Genomic DNA, 13,697 nt, shown 5'->3' with positions numbered 1-13,697 from the left:
AATATTGAACTTGGCTCTCATTTCACATTTATGTTTTTGTTGGGATATCATTACTTTTTGTACAGAAATTACTATAGTATTCATCATGAAAGCAGTTTGCCTAAGCTGAAAAGGAGACCCTCGCTAACGCGCGGTTAATTGTCAAAAAGTTTCAGTTTCACATTTTTTCTTTTGTATACGCCTTATAGTCTACTTTCATTCCAAATATCAAGTTTCTAAGTAATTTAGAAGTGGGTTAGGTTTTTGGTCTATAAGTATTTTTTTTTTTCCATCGATATATCAATAATTTCCAGTTTTCAGATTTTTTCCCTCTATATGCACCTAATAGTCTACCTTGATGCCAAATATCAAGTTTCTATGTCATCTAGAAGTGGGTTAGGTTTTTGGTCTATAAGTATTAATTATTTTTTTTCCATCGAAATATCAATAATTTCCAGTTTTCACATTTTTCCTTCTATATGCACCTAATAGTCGACTTTGATGCCAAATATCAAGTTTCTAAGTGATCTAGAAGTGGGTTAGGTTTTTGGTCTATAAGTATTAATTATTTTTTTTCCATCAAAATATCAATCATTTCCAATTTTCACATTTTTCCTTCTATATACACCTAATAGTCTACCTTGATGCCAAATTTCAAGTTTCTAGGTCACCTGGAAGTGGGTTAGGTTTTTGATCTATATGTCAGTCAGTCACAAAAATGCCGGTTTTTAAAGGTTAATTTATCAATAACTGTTTGAGCTATGTTTATGAAATAGTGTATTTTGAACTAGCTAAGGGACTTGAATACATGTGCCAAATTTCATGTGTGTAGGTTAAGTAGGTTTCAAGTTGTGAAGGGGTCAAAAGTAGCTCGAAATGGTTCGTGTAATATTACACACGGTTGCTGCGTCGCCAGTTCCTTTTTCTTTGAACTTGGCTGGACACGCTACCGCGTGTCTAGATTTGACCCACTTCTCGGGTGTTCATGAAGCTGAAAATTTACATAAGTACATAATATGTAATATGGGTGACAATACAATATTTTTATGGTTACCATCGAGCTGATCTGATGGTGATGATACAAACAGTGGTCTTTTAAGTCTTTTTAACTTTGTGATAAAACAACGCAACTTAATTATATTTGAAAATATTTAAAGAAAAATACAGTCAGAAATTAGAAATTTTGTTATCTAACCTCTCTATCACTCTTGCATATTCGAGCGATAAAGAGGCAAATAGCTGAGTTTCGATTTTCGCACTTCCCGATAGGCCCCTTTGTAAACAAACCGCCTTGATGTGTCTATGTCAAATTTTTAATTGTCTGTGAAAACTTGTTAAAAAAAAGTTTAAAACAAAGGCGTAGGCAAAGAGTAGTATAATATGTATATAGCTGGTCAACCAAATCTTGTCAGTAAAAAAAGGCACGAAATTCAAATCTTCCATGGGACGATATCCCTTCGCGCCTACATTTTTCAAAATTGCCGCCTTTGTCTACTGTCAAGATCTGGTTGACCAAGTATACCTATATAGCGCTGGCGGTACACCGAGAAATTCAGTAAAATGCTGCAAATGATGTTAAAGGTATGAAAATCGGTACGATTGATCTGTAGAACATTTGAAACAATTTGACCCGAAGCACCAACAAATAAAAAGAAAACGAGAGGAGTTATGACGTCATCTTTTTTTGTAAGGAATAAAAAAATATTGTTTAAAAACCTATCGTGTTTGGTATTAAACGAAAGGGCTTTAGGAGCCGATTCCAAACATATATCACATCATTACATTTCAGTATTTTTTTTTTATTATAATATAAATAATTTTCAAAACATACCAATTAAGTTTGGGTTTCTCCAGATACAATACGGCAAATTTTTTTTTGTAAAATATACCTCTAATCTTATACCTAATATCCTCATATCTAACCCTAATAAAGCAATTTTGAAATTATATACATTTAGGTTTTTTTTTTATTTTTCAATTTTACATAGTGTGATCTATGAATCTCTCAATTAAATATTTAAAAAGAAAGCATAAAATTAATATAAAACGGTTTTTTTTCAGAAAGTCGCTTATATCTCGGAATCTATAAGTCGTAGTAAAAATTGTCTATGTAATAATTAAGAAAGAATTAACCGAAAAAACTCACCTTTAACGTCCCCCCTTTCCCGAGTTCTCCGCCCCCCACTCATCAGAACTTTTTCTTACTTAAAGCTTAGATATTACCAAAGGAACATGTAATAGTATTTTATGCAACTGTTGTTTAAGAGAGGTCAAAAAAGGCGAGTGGCGTGAGTAACAATAACAACAAACAACAACCGAAAATTGTTAATAAAGACGCCACTAGTATTTTTTGACTCAGTTAAACAACGTTGCATACAATACTTTTTCTACGACCAAGCACTTACTTTGAAATGCAATGAAATAATAATAAAAATGGATGATGATGATTGTTTCATGTCCTAATGTGATAGGTTGTTCAGTGCGTGGGATTCTTAAGGGGAACGAAAATTTTATTATTTTTGCGCTACGACGCACGGTTTAGGAGATACAGCCCTATAAATATTTTTCTTCCTCTTTTTCTTTTTTTTTCTTTTTTTTTTCTTTTTTTGTGTTTTTTAAATCTTACTTAGGGGTTCCTTAAAGGGGAACGAAAATTTGATTATTTTTGCGCTACGACGCACGGTTTAGGAGATACAGCATTATAAAGTTTTTTTTGTTTTTTTTAAATCTCTTTTTTGTGTTTTTTTTTTAAATATTAATTAGGGTTTCTTACAGAGGAATGAAAATTTTAATATTTTTGCGCTACGACGCACGGTTTAGGAGATACAACCCTATAAAAAAAAAATCTTTTTTTTTTTGTTTTTCGTGTTTTCTAAATATTACTTAGGAGTTTCAAAGGGGAACGAAAATTTGATTATTTTTGTGCTACGACGCACGGTTTAGGAGATACAGCCCTATAAAGATGAAAATAATCGTACCATTAACCAAAACATGTCTATGGTTTACTCATCTGTCAGAAATGACAATTAAAATTAGGTTGGAAACAATGTATTCCATACAATATTTTTTAAATGGTGATTACACGAAGTATCGTAAAAGTGCCAAAAAGATACTGCGTGTATGCACAAATATTTTTTTGGGGAATAGACTAAAGACTTGTGTTGATAACTATAAGTTAGGGGTTTAAAGGTGTGTGCACGACCCTTTAAATGACAAATAAAAGTACGGGAGTAGAAAAAGCAAGTTTCAATACTCTTATTTTACCCGAATGACATTATTACTCGTATTGAGTAATTCGGCAGGGCTATTATTACACTTTGTAAAATTGAAAAATTAAAAAAAAAACCTAAATGTAAATAATTTCAAAATTGCTTTATTAGGGTTAGATATGAGGATATTAGGGATAATTTGAGGTATATTTTACAAAAAAAAATTATGGTATTGTATCTGGAGAAGCCCAAACTTGGTATGTTTTGAAAACTATTTTTATTATAATTTAAACAAAATGACTGAAATGTAACTATGTGATATATTTTTAGCATTGGCTCAGAAAGCCCTTTCGTTTAATACCATACACGATAGGTTTCTAAACATTTTTTTTTATTTCATACAAAAAAACATGACGTCATAACTCCTCTCGTTTTTTTTATTTGTTGGCGCTTCGGGTCAAATTGTTTCAAATGTCCTAAAGATCAATCGTACCGATTTTCAGACCTTTAACACCATTTGCAGCATTTTACTGATTTTCGCGGTGTACCGCCAGCGCTAGAAGTGGGCAGCAAAGAGTAGTATAATATATAGAACAGTCGGCAGTCAACGTTTGTTCCTAATAAATATAACATTGATGAATCAAGGCGGTTTGTTTAAAGAGGGCCTGCCGCGATACCAATTTCGTTATCTGCCACCATTAAATTTCGCTCGTATATGCAAGAGTGATAGAGAGGCAGATAACGAAATTTCCCCCCACCCCCCTTTGGATGGTTCTTGTTTGAGTTATAATGTCACTGTATTGAGGACTCAACCTTTCCATTTTTAAAGTGTTTTTATATCGACATGACACTGGCTACTGTAGTAAATGCCAAAAAAGAAAAAAAAAACGCTGTCATAGTAATCGTCAATCGAAATAAACAACGTACAAATATCCAAGAAAAATTTGCAAAATAGTATATGATAAATATGTAAAACATCATTAATTATCGAATTAAGATTACATACAACTTTGTGTAAAAAAAATTGAGGCAATTATACAGCCCGATTATACGGGTTACATCTTGAAAAAGATGATTATCTTGGAAAGAAGAGTAAATATACATAGGTGAACATAATGGTGAACAAAGGTATAGTCAAATAGGTAGGGACATAATTCAGGGTTTGCTTGTCTGGTCCACGCATGCTGTACCTATCACGACCACGGCACGGCCGTCTCCTGCTAACTTTTCGCTATAATAGTAAAATCATAGGTCTAATACCTATGATTTTAATATTATAGCGAACAATATTTCATGTTCATGATCTCGAATTTAAGACTTTAGCTTAGATTTATGGCGTGCGGCCTAGCGCGCGTTGCCTCTATGAGGAGCTGTCAAAGCGCTTTATATCTGTATGCTTTTGATGATGCGGATCAGCATTCTTATCCAGCGGGGCAAGCGGGCAGCCTGCAGAAGGGCACCCTACCGCACTTGGTAGGTCACTACACTCACTACCAGGATTTAGGGCTAATAATTTATTTATAAGTTTTTAATACCTTTAAACGAGCAATTCTTGTAAATTTATTTATTTATTTATATGTATATATATTTCGGGGATCTCGGGAACGGCTCTAAACGGATTTAGATGAAATTTGCTATATGGAGGTTTACGGGGGCGCAAAATCGATCTAGCTAGGTTTTATCTCTGGGAAAACGCATTTTTGGGTTATTATATGTTTCCCGAGCAAAACTCGGTCTCCCAGACATTAAGTTTTTAATTTAAGTGTTTTTATCATGTTTCATATTTAAACTTACAGATGTGAATCACCAGCAGAGTTTTTGGAGAGGTGTGGTTTTCTTATTTCCTGTTACCAACCTGAAACACCATACCTACTTAAATATCAGAAAATAATAAAGTGAAGAAAATTAAATAAAGTTAAATGCTTAAAAACTTTAATGTTTTATTAAAATTAAACGAAAAAAAATGTGTAAACTGAAATAGATCTAATTTTTTTATTTGTAGTTGAATAACATATATGTATTTAATCTCCTTTAATTAAAAATCATCTCTGAGTAGATACATATTAAACAATAGGTACTTTTAGGTCTTGGTAGTAATGTTAGGTCTTATGACCTACTGTATTTGACTATATTACTTACCAAGACCGAAGCCTGACCTGTCAGTCACCAACTATTTTGATGCTCTTTGTAGGTAGCATCAAAATAGTTGGTGACTGACAAAGTTACCAAGTTACTAAGGTAGTAGGTACCTATATAGTAGGTAGCAGTAGCGCAATATTTAGTCAAAATATTTTGACTAATTTAGATTACTTTTATGCCAAAAAAGTAATACAAGCTATTCATGTTCCACTTAGTAATAAAATACGGACTTTTCTGAATATGTGGTTTACGAAATGTGTTAAGAGCCAACAGGAGTGGTCATTTCTCCATACAAACGTACTCGACTGTTTCCTCCGTGGGTTTTGAAGCTAGAGCAATGATTTTTTTAACACAGATTAATATTGTCAATAACGGTGTCGGACCGTTTTGCTTTTTTTGATATTTTTGTTTTTTAAGGCGCTAGAGCCCTTCAAAAATGGCCAAAATGGCCTAATTGACTATGCCGCAATGAGAGGCGTGGTATTCAAAACTGATATCAATTAGCCAAAAAAGCAAAACGGTCCGACACAGATAATTTCATAATCATTTAGATTTCCAAATTTGGTTACGATTGGTTAAGTTTTGGAGGAGGAAACAGTTAAAAGTAAACAGGAAACAGGAGGTTTCGTACTCGACCTCGATATTTGAGATTTTTACGCAGGATTTTTCACCTTGTCCTTATCGCATTAGTTTTAGGTGCCGCTTCCGTTAGCGAGACGGGTATATTTACCTAAAATATTTAAATCTCAGCTCCAACAGGAGGCTCTTAAGGTACAACTTGTGGTTTATTAACGTGGTTTAGAAATAGGCAGCTTGAGTTGAGAGAGGTGATGAGTAAATTGTTTCATTTTTTTACAATTTTGAGCGTTTATAGGAGAATGTGTGGAGCAAGCATTATTTGACGTGTAGGTGTGGGGTCAACAAAAAGATCGCTTGTCAATAAGGCATTCTTGCTGTTAAAATTCAATTATTAATAGCCTTTATCGACCATCAGCAATGTAGTCCCTTTTTGATTGATGGAAATTGTCACGTAAGTTCCACTACTCGCCGCCGCATCGCCTACAGCGCATTCGTTGGTCTATCGCTCACAAGATGTCATTAATTCATGTAAACTTACGTACTGAAAAAAAAAAGTTTTACTCTTTGCTATAAATTACCCTTTCGCACGTCAAAAACTCCAAGATGGTGCCGAAGGTCATAGAGAACCAAGTCTACCTTTGGAATCATTACTTGTCAAAATTTGACATTAGCAATCCACAGTTAGGTGACAACCAAACCAAACCATTATAAACCTTAAAGTAATAATAAAACAAAGTTGTTTTTTGTTAAATTATTGTTTGTACCAAATGAACTTCAGCACTTGATGAACTTCAAATGAACTTCAGCAGTTGAATTTCAAATGACGCGAAATCTGACAGTTGCACATGTCGAATAGGGGCCCTGGAGTATGGGAATAAATGCACTGAATCAATAAGGTTACCCTGACAGACTGTACAAAGAAAATGTCAGTCTTGGGTAAAATGAAACGTCGCGATGCTGAGATTGGGCTTTTGATCGTGGAACAAAAGACGTACGATGTTGACGAAAACGGAAATAAAAGGAATGCTTTTTAAATTCTTGGATTGTATAGCTTTTTTAATACTGTTCTTGTACTCCTCAGAATAAAAACAATAATAATATGATTTTTTTTCAATGAGTGTTTAGCGGTTTAGATTAGTTTAGGGTAGGTTAAAAAGTAGGTCTACATATTGTGAAATTAAGCTTTTAATAGTTTTATTTCATGAGTAACAATCGCGGTTGCACCAGAGAGTTGCAACAGACAGAACCCGAAAAGAACAGTCATAGAAGTATTATGCGTCATGGCAGTTGCGCGCATAGGAGAACGATATACAAAATATATAATTATCTAGGTACATCGATTTTTTAGAAGTCTTAAATTTTAACTAGTGAAAAAAAAAATTAAGTCAATGGCTTAAAAATCAATATCAAACAATCATAGAAATTCACATGTAAAGAATCCTTAACTGTAATAAAAATCCTTCCACAGTACCTATTTGTTAATAGTTAATTACGATTAATCAAATCAGACCATTTTCTACAATGGTAGCTCGTCAGTGGTAAATGGAATTCCGATATATCTAAATGGGTGGCCTCTCAGACTCATACGAGCCTCAGAGCAAACCATCGAGGGGTATTCGTCAATAGTCCCTCGGAAATACTCGAAATAATTGGATCAGGCAGTGAAGGCGACAGGGTTCAGCGGGTTAGCCACGCATTAATGCTATTGTCGGTTATACTCGTGCAAAGGTATATATACTTCTGAACAGGCGGTGGGCGGTAACTCGCTTTTCTTTTAGTATTGACAGTCATATTGCCTCTACCTGAGTAAGAAGACGATGTGTAAGTACATCAACCCACAAAATATCGGTATTTTACGAAGACAACTCAAATAATATTTCAAAAAGTGTAAAGAAGGTTTCGGATTTATATTCATAGCTTTTTATAAAAAGTAGGTACATCTCATAAACACAGAAGCTTTTATACGAATAAAGAAGGCAATCAAGGACGACTCTTAATCATTATTAAGAAATTCTATAGTCTGTTACCTTTCTCAACCAACACTCGGGCAGAATGGGTAAACGTGCCTACTAATACCTACCTCACCAAAAGCTGACTGATGAAAATGATTGGTAGGAGCGTAACGAAAATGGGTCGTGATTAGCGCTGCATGAGTTTCACAAAGCGCCTGTGCTTACTGTCGATCGATCTTAATCCCACTGCATACAAGGTCTTCTATAAGCTATCCTTTAAATGCGTTTGATACTGCGGTATCAATCACATACCATTCAAAATAGATATCCATGTACACGCAGGCTAGAAAAGTGCATACCCACACAGCTATAAAATGAATGAATTCCATTCATAAAGTGGGAACGCACTTTTGCATCTAGCTGTATATTATACTTGCAACAAGTAATCTGAGAGAATCAGATAATGAACCTGTAAGAAAGAGGAATTACAAAGTACGAATATTTTTACCAGATCCGCGGTCACAGATTACCTAACAAATCTGTCCCATACTTATAGAATATAGGTGTCTAATAATTACCCTTGGGGTTTTTTGGGGATATGTTAATGTTACAGAGATATTACAGTGACAGGTTGCTTATATGGTACATTTTGTTCTAGTGCTCTTCGCCGCCACTAACGCCTCCCCTGGGAAGAGAGGCAGAGCTACTTACCATTCGGAGTACAAGGAGGCTAATTTAGGTATTTGTTATTGTAATATTTAATCTCGATTTATCTAGGTATGAATCTCTTTGAATGTTGTAATATATTTATTTTGGCGCTTATAAACCGACTTAGCTGTAATGAATTCAAGATTTGTAACAATATTTACTGAATAGCAAAACGGTTCGCCTGCTATTTAAAATAATGAATGAAATGCTACGTAGTCAGTAGTTACTCATGTTAAACATTAAAAATATTTCGTTTATTATTTAAATCCAAAAAAAATAATTATCAAACTCGAACTACTCTGTAAAAAGTTATGCGTGGTCATACAAAAAAAAATATATACGCGTCGACTTGAGAACCCCCTCCGTTTTTTTCGTCGGTTAAAAAGGAAGCTGACCTGCGCGTATGTATGCATGATGGATGTTAATATGGCCATCCCTATGTCGTAAATTCTTATGAAAAATATATACCTGTACAGGTGAACTTTCGGTCAGTGTTTCAGATAATTCGTCTGTGAAGTCTTTTAAAAGCTAAGTACCTACATAATTTATAATATATGTAATATAAACCAAAAAGCTAAAATTTTTAAGGAAAAAGAAAAGTGGTAAAAATACATAGCTGTTGGACAGTTTCCTCAATAAAAAATCCAATAAAACTTGGCTTTGATATGCCATGAGCCATTCATGGGAAGTTTATTGGTACTGCGTTCCTATGGGAATTGGCTGAAATTGGCTAGTACTCGTAACTCATGCTTCCAACCCAATAAGTGCAACGTTTTCACATTATCACGATCAAAAATACTTACACTTTATATCATGTTAAAAATGTGACCTTTTAGGTATCACTCCACAACTTGTTCGCATTACACCTTAAACAAGAATAAATCTTTGCAGCGTCGACGTAGGTGGCGCCCAAGTTACTCGTACTGCCCTTTATTGCAGTAAATTTAAGTTGTGGTAGTGACTTTTCTTGAACATTTCGCACTCGCTGTACTAAGGTAATGGGTTCTTCCACTTTGTCTTGCAGTGCCTTGAGTGTCGCACTTATCGCCAAGTTCCGGGATTACGTCGCGTAAGACGTGGCGCGGGCGCCGCGCCGCACCGACCAACTTTTAATCCGTGTCTAAATGTCTAGCGTGCTTGGGAATATTAAACAAATTTTCCCTTACCGTCGACATTTTGTTACTATGTAGCTGTAACTGCTTATTTTATCGGTTACTATGAATCAAAGTAATTTAGTTCAGTTAAATAACTCTATAGTAACTTAATGCCACAGAGACTTTCCTGTAGGCTGGTAATAAGGTGAGATGTTGAGATGTTACGGAGGTAAGGGCACCATTATCACAAGTCTTGCTTAGTTGGTAGTTGGTAGCTCACTCGCGTCTTCTTTAAATGTTTCCAAATATTTATTTATGTAATTTAATTAATTAGTAACTGTCTCCTGTAAAAATATTTTATTCTAATGAGTTCGAAATTAAGGTCTTATTTATTCCAGTTTAGGTTCTCGATTCTCGACCAATAGGTGTCTTAGGTCCTACCCATAATAATTCTCTCAATGTAATGTTTTAATTTATTTTCAACAATAAATTTATTCAGCATTCATTCCAGAGTTTTATATTTATTAATTTAGTAATATATATGTATATTTTATTTTCAGTATAAAACTAGCTATTTTAATAGCTATTGTTGTTTTATTTTATAAATTGTAGGCATAAAATTCCTGATAAATTTATATAAAGAACAATATCTCACCAAAAGACGCAGCTCGCGTTGTGAAAGAGAATGAATAAACCATTAAATTCGCAAGGTAGCGTGATCGCGCAAATTATTTACGAATTTTACCTGTAATTACATTAAGCAGCTCAGACATCAAATTATTACCTTAATGTTTGCGAAATGGGTATATAATTGATTTTGTTTGTGGTAATTATAGGTCATAGTCATCAATTACGAAGTTTTTAGGTACGCCGCCGGGGAAACAGTCGATAGAATAACATACACAGCTAAAATTTCACTGTCTGCATAAACGGAACCCTACAAAACGAATTATGCAATTTTCACCCCCGTAAATGTACGCAGCAATACACAAAACACGCCGATCTAAAGGATCATCACACCAGAGCACATAATATTTTTAATTGTATTTATAACCAGAGTGCCAAGTGCGGAATGCTACTCATTTTGATTTTTTTGCGATTGATATGGAGTTTTGCTTTGATGTTGTAATTTTTTTACCGAGCCAAGGAACATCATTTTCAATAACAAAATCAGCTTCCCATCATTTTCAGAAGAATTAAAAGAGTAAGTACCTATACAATGTTGCTAAAAATATTTTGGTGGAATGCACCTAAATCTGTTATCGTAAATTTGGGAAGCGAAATGAGGTTGTGTAGAGCTTTGCAAAAGGATTTACATTACGTAGACGTGTTGTCGCCATTGAGCAGTGGCCAATGCCCGTGCCCATCTCGGCCACTATTAAGAGATGCATTACGGTTACTATTTATTTACTTAGTTGGTGTAAGTACCAACTAACCAAGTTTAAATTTGCGGTTGGATTAAGTAATACACGCTTTTTGGCTATTCTTGTATTATTTGGCAGTATTATAACTGCAGGTAGAAAAGAAGGGTTTTAAATGAAAATAGTATGATTTTTTTAAGGTATTGTATTTGTAGTTGTTCTAAAACTGTATTTGATATAATATAACTTTAATTACCATTTGAAACTTAAGAATTCGTGCTTTGCTCTTAAATAAACAATGCCCTTAGTCTAAACTTTACAGGCCAATTCGAGTTTTAGTTACTAGATCTGTTTCTGATATGATACTGATCTGTCAATGTCAAAAGTGACATTTCTTTAACCAAAAACGTCACTTGACACTGACCCATCAGTATCATATAGGAAACAGATCGAATGACGAAAACTCAAATTGGCCTGCAAGGGTCTACGATTAAATTCAATCAACGCGTGGTAATGCTACGCCGTAGCACACTTTGTTCTATTTAGGGACAACTATTACAATAAACAATACTTATACTAGTAGTTCGCCCCGAACTGAGAACTCGCGGTTCGTCAAAAAGATCAATTGAATGCAGTGCTATTTAGTCCGAGATGGACATTTCGTAATTGAATCCTGATTCCACGATTACTTGAAATTACTTTTTAATCTGATTACCGATTCCCAGATTAGGTACTTTGTAATGTAACAATACCGAATTACTAAGTACAATTCCATTTGAGGAATCAGGAATCAATTTCTCGAATATTACAATTACTAGTAATTGGAATCAATGTCGATTCCTCATTACAGGAATGCATTACTTGATTCCTTTCAGATTACATTTCGTACTACTACTATCAAAAGTACGTTTCGATAGTAGATATAGATGTTGTTGACTTACTAGGATGCATCTATATCTTAATTGAAACAGGTGCAGAGATTTCGAAAATGATGACCATGACCTATAAAACGACATCCATGACGACTTTTATGAAATACTGCATGGCCGCCATCTTGGAATCCAAAATGGTCATCATTTTCGAAATCTGCGCCCCCTAAAACCTATAAAACGACATCCATGACGACTTTTATGACATACTGCATGGCCGTCATTTTGGATTCCAAAATGGTCATCATTTTCGAAATCATGGCCCTCTAAAACCTATAAAACGACATCCATGACGACTTTTATGACATACTGCATGGCCGCCATTTTGGATTCCAAAAAGGTCATCATTTTCGGAATCTGCGCCCCCTAATACCTATAAAACGACATCCATGACGACTTTAATGACATACTGCATGGCCGCCATTTTGGAATCCAAAATGGTCATGATTTTCGGAATCTGCGCCCCCTAATACCTACAAAACGACATCCATGACGACTTTTATGAAATATTGCATGGCCGCCATTTTGGAATCCAAAATGGTCATCATTTTCGGAATCTGCGCCCCCTAATACCTATAAAACGACATCCATGACGACTTTTATGAAATACTGCATGGCCGCCATCTTGAAATCCAAAATGGTCATCATTTTCGAAATCTGCGCCCCCTGAAACCTATAAAACGACATCCATGACGACTTTAATGACATACTGCATGGCCGCCATTTTGGATTCCAAAATGGTCATCATTTTCGAAATCTGCGCCCCCTAAACCTATAAAACGACATCCATGACGACTTTTATGACATACTGCATGGCCGCCATTTTGGATTCCAAAATGGTCATCATTTTCGAAATCTGCGCCCCCTAAAACCTATAAAACGACATCCATGACGACTTTTATGACATACTGCATGGTCGCCATTTTGGAATCCAAAATGGTCATCATTTTCGAAATCTGCGCCCCCCAAAACCTATAAAACGACATCCATGACGACTTTAATGACATACTGCATGGCCGCCATTTTGGAATCCAAAATAGTCATCATTTTCGGAATCTGCGCTCCCTTATACCTATAAAACGACATCCATGACGACTTTAATGACATACTGCATGGCCGCCATTTTGGAATCCAAAATGGTCATCATTTTCGGAATCTGCGCCCCCTAATACCTATAAAACGACATCCATGACGACTTTTATGAAATACTGCATGGCCGCCATCTTGGAATCCAAAATGGTCATCATTTTCGAAATCTGCGGCCCCTGAAACCTATAAAACGACATCCATGACGACTTTAATGACATACTGCATGGCCGCCATTTTGGATTCCAAAATGGTCATCATTTTCGAAATCTGCGCCCCCTAAACCTATAAAACGACATCCATGACGACTTTTATGACATACTGCATGGTCATCATTTTCGGAATCTGCGCCCCCTAAAACCTATAAAACGACATCCATGACGACTTTTATGACATACTGCATGGCCGCCATTTTGGATTCCAAAATGGTCATCATTTTCGGAATCTGCGCCCCCTAAAACCTATAAAACGACATCCATGACGACTTTTATGACATACTGATTGGCCGCCATTTTGGATTCCAAAATGGTCATCATTTTCGAAATCTGCGCCCCCTAAAACCTATAAAACGACATCCATGACGACTTTTATGAAATACTGCTTGGCCGCCATCTTGGAATCCAAAATGGTCATCATTTTCGAAATCTGCGCCCCCTAAAAC

General features: G+C 35.2%; 1 protein-coding gene across 2 annotated transcripts in view; it reads left to right on the top strand.

The window, feature by feature from the left end:
• LOC134647239 (dopamine receptor 2) overlaps positions 1–13,697 on the top strand; it is a 193,525-nt gene that overhangs the window by 62,856 nt on the left and 116,972 nt on the right. For both annotated transcript variants that reach the window (XR_010096815.1, XM_063501513.1), the window contains exon 2: positions 8,517–8,597. The gene's annotated coding sequence lies outside the window, so the exon portion shown is untranslated. The remainder of the gene's footprint in view (positions 1–8,516; positions 8,598–13,697) is intronic.

The sequence above is a fragment of the Cydia amplana genome, chromosome 1, assembly GCF_948474715.1.
Source record: "Cydia amplana chromosome 1, ilCydAmpl1.1, whole genome shotgun sequence".
NCBI classification, from domain to species: Eukaryota; Metazoa; Arthropoda; class Insecta; order Lepidoptera; family Tortricidae; genus Cydia; species Cydia amplana.
This window is presented reverse-complemented; position numbering and strand designations above follow the sequence as displayed.